Source organism: Myotis davidii, unplaced genomic scaffold (assembly GCF_000327345.1).
Source record: "Myotis davidii unplaced genomic scaffold, ASM32734v1 scaffold4, whole genome shotgun sequence".
NCBI classification, from domain to species: Eukaryota; Metazoa; Chordata; class Mammalia; order Chiroptera; family Vespertilionidae; genus Myotis; species Myotis davidii.
Genome location: NW_006294707.1, coordinates 24965 through 29402, shown reverse-complemented (window position 1 = coordinate 29402; position 4438 = coordinate 24965).

Here is a 4438-nt window from a genome sequence, read left to right as displayed (position 1 = left end):
AGGTAGTTCTGTTTCCATCTCCAGGTGGCGGACATGGGATGTGGAAGTTTATACAAGTGATAAGTGTCTGGCCTAGGGGTGCTTTGGGGACATGTGGCTTCACCGGAGCCAATGCTTGAATTGCTTCCATGTCTACGCTGCTGGGGAGCTCGGCTGGTTAGTGTCTTCCCGATACACCATGGTTGCAGGGGCGACCTCCAGCCAGGGCACATACAGGAAGCAGCCAATGGGAGCATAAGTGAGTGGACAACAAATCGACGCTTCTCTCTCTCTCTTCCTTTCTCTCCTCCAATCAATCATTTAAAAAAGTGCTTCCATGTCTAAGCAGAGAGAACTGCCTGCACAGTGGCTGGTCCTGGCGGGAGCAAAAGGGTCCCTGGTCGCAGGCACAGGTGTGGCTGTGGGTGTTTAAGTGGGAGCCGCCCAGGGCTGGGCAGGAACGGGGTCCCAGGACAGTCCACGCTGCACAGCGTTTGCCTGTGACTCGCAGTCTCCGCGTGGGCACCTGTGACCAGAGCTGCAGGGGGTCCCTGAGCCGGGACCCTGGGGACCCCGGAGAAGGGCAGAGCGGGTCACATCCCAGTATCTGCTAAGTTCCCTGCTGTTGGCTCTCATCATTTTTGCTGCCCCATTTTATTGATGGTCCTTAATGCTTTAGGCAACCTAAGGCTAATGTGCGGTGACGATGAGCGGAAGGAACTGCTTGCCACCCATTCCTTCACGTTTATCAAACAGCAGGAAAACACAAAGAAAACCCATGTATGTCACTCTTCTTAGGTCCTTTGCTCTTGTGATTTGTTTTGGCAACTTGCCTGACATGCCTGTGTTGTAAAGTTTCCAGGGGAATCCGTTGAGATGCTGGCTGACTTTGTGTAACGTCTTATGGAATTTTCACCCACAATCTAGGCCTAATGGTGAAGAACACATGTATTAAGTTCATGTAAGTGGAATAAAAGTTTGTGAATGAACTTTTCAAACACTTCTCTCCAGCTTTTCATGTCAATTAGTCTTTTGGTTCTGAAACTTCACTAAAGGATTTTGCACTTTTTTGGAAATTTCTTCCTTATTCCCTCTTGGCAGGTAATTGGCTTTTTACCAAGTTTAAATACAAAGTTTATCATAACAACAAAATTCTAATAACTTCTCCTGTTCCCACTCCCATCCCATAGTGCACTCTTCCCTGGCCAGGCCCCTGGGGGAGAAAGTTGTTTTTTTAAAAAATTTTTCCCCCAAAGGTGGGGGGTTGATCAGAAAAAAGTAGTGTGATCCATTTAAAATTGTAATATTAAAATCACACACACAAAATAAAAATCTTAAGAGCCCTAGCCGGTTTGGCTCAGCAAATGCTAGTATAGCTTCGGCGTGCAGACCCAAGGGTCCCGGGTTCCATTACGGTCAAGGTCATGTACCTTGGTTGCATGCTCCTCCCGGGCCCAACCCAGGTCAGGGCTCATGCAGGAGGCAACCAATTGATGTGTTTCTGTCACATTGATGTTTCTCTCTCTGTCTTTCCCTCTCTCTTCTACTCTCTCTAAAAATCAATGGAAAAATATCCTTGGGTGAGGATTAACAAATAAACAAACAAACAAATAATAAACAAACAAACAAATAAATAAATAAATAAATGAAATCGTAGTACATGGTATTTTCTGAGTTAGGAAATCCAAAATGCTCTTGGCGCACCTGACACTGGGTAGAATTCACCATTGGTTCTGTGCCTCCAGGCAGCTTTGCTTCCAAGAATTTCTTGATCCTCCCAGCCTGCCTTCAACTTTCGTTCTTTTTTCTTCCTGCTTGTCAGGTCACAGGATGCCCTCTTAGCCCTGTGCCCTGTCACAGCCGTCTTGCCTGGTGGCCCTGTGCTTGGGAAAAAAGCCACAGGATCCTTCTGGCTCCACTCTGTCTAAGGATACCCTGCACCCTTCACCATTTCCCCTTGCCCCCCCACCCCCCGGCCTATTTACTGCAGCAAATGCCTGACTAGTCAGGATTGTGTTCCCTCCCTGGGAGCTCTGCCTACCCAGCATGTCTGCCTTTGGCTGCCTTAAAAGCCTTCCTCTCCTTCTCTCCCTAAACAATGGGGCTGAGGTGTATCCAAAGCTCGCCCTGCAGACCATTTCCTCAGCACCCCCAAACCGCAAACAGAAACACCATGTAGAAGAGGTGTGTGTTTTCTTTTAGAATGTTAGCTCCTACAATCCAATTAAAACAAGGGCGAAGGACCTAAACAGTCTCTTTTCCAAAGTGGACATACAGATGGCCAAGAGACATATGAAAAAATGCTCAGGGTCACTGATTATCAGAGAGATGCAAATTAAAATGACAATGAGGTACCACCTCACACCTGTCAGAATGGCTACCATCAACAAATCAACAAATGACAAGAAGCTGGCGAGGATGTGGAGAAAAGGGAACCCTCTTACACTGCTGGTGGGAATGCAGATTGGTGCAGCCACTGTTTAAAACAGTATGGAGTTTCCTCAAAAAAAAAAAAAATTGGAACTGCCATCTGACCTAGTGATCCCACTTCTGGGAATATATCCCAAGAAACCCGAATCACCAATCAGAAAGAATGTATGCACGCCTATGTTCATAGCAGCACAATTTACAATAGCTGAGATCTGGAAACAGCCCAAGTGCCCATCAGTAGATGAGTGGATAAAAAAGCTGTGGTACATTTACACCATGGAATACTATGCAGCAGTAAAAGGAAGAATCTCTTACCCTTTGAGACAGCATGGAGGGACCTGGAGAGTACATGCTGAGTGAAATAAGCCAGTCAGAGAAAGACAAGTATCCCATGATCTCACTCCGACATGGAATCTAAGTAACAAGATAAACTGATTAACAGAGTGGATCCAGAGATATGGGAGCATGGAGCAGAGTGTGGAATCTCAGAGGGAAGGCGGGGGATAGAGGGTGGGTGGGGCTAATCAACCAAAGAACTTGAATGCATATATGCAGGACCTGAGGACATGCATGTCACAGCTTTGGGGATATTAAAGTGTGGAAACACATGTGCATCACAGATGAAATATAGCCAGAGTCCAGGTGGGCAGCCCCCTCTCTAAGCCAGGGTCCCCTGGCCCACAGCTTCCCTGGGAAGGAAGGATGAGGGTTCACCAGGACCCAGAGGCCTCCGCTCGCACTCGTGCCAGGTGTCTGTGTGAGCAGAGGAGAGGGCGCTGTCACCAGAGGACTGGGGGAGCAAGAAGGGGAGGGTACTCTGTCAGTAGAACGTGGAAAGCCACTGCCACCCACAGAGCCTGCAGGTAACAAAGCCACAGCCCAGCACTGCCTGTCAGCCCCTGGCCACTGACCTGGGTCACAGAGGCTTGGGATCGGAGTGGCCTTTCCTAACCCCTCCCCACTCCTCAGCTCCCTGTGTTCAGAGATGGACTCACCAAGGAATGGAGGGCGAGAAGGAGCGGGAGAGGGAGAGAGGGTGTGGAGGGTCCAGAGACCCAGGCAGGGAGGTGGGATGATGTGGGAGCGTCCACGAGGCCCAGGGCCCAGGAGAACCCAATGGAAGAGAATGGCTGCAGCCCAGGGACTCAGGGAGCCTGCAAGGCAGGGGAGCTGGGCATCTGTGCCAGGGCTGCCCACAGACCTTTTCACCCTCCCAGGGGGGGAGTGCCGGCCATTGACAGATCTGAGGAGAGCCTGTCTCCCCTGTGAGTGCTCTTGGTTGAAGGGAACCTCCGCTCTAAAGGTCACCCCATTTCCTGGGGCAGCCTGCATCCAGTGACCAGGAAGTGCACAGCATAAAAGACACTCCTGTCCCCCACCTGTGGGACCTGGTGCAGGGGCTGGGCATGGAGCCCAGGTAGTGGGGCCGGGACATTTGACAGGTGACACAGCTGCTGGGGGACCCACGTTTACAGGCCCCCTTCCGATATGCAGGGAAAAGCATATCTGAACTCCAGAAAAGGCCGGGTTCACACCCTGTAGGTCTGCATCTGACTGCATGTGTGCGAACAAGGATGCATGTTGCATATCCATGGTTGTGCACGGAGATCTGAGAAGACTTATGTGTGCTTACACCTGGGATGTGACATGTGGTTATGAGTGTGCATGGATGACTGTGCATGGAGGCGTGAGTGTGTGCATACAGGCCCCCATGTTCACCAGTGAGCCTGTGTGAGAGTTCAGACAGCTTACAGAGGCAACTCCCGCTATGCCCTCTCCCTCGCCAGTTCCAGGCTCTCCCTCACCTCAGATCCTCTCCTAAGCTGTTAAAACAGCTCCTTCTCCTCACATCTCAGCCTCTGCCAGGAAGCCTTCCTTGGTGAAGCCAACACAAATTCCAAGTGTTCTGTTTTAAAAATATATATTTTTATTGATTTCAGAGAGAAGGGTGAGGGAGAGAGAGATAGAAAGTTCAATGATGAGAGAGAATCACTGATCGGCTGCCTCCTGCACGCCACACACAGGGGGT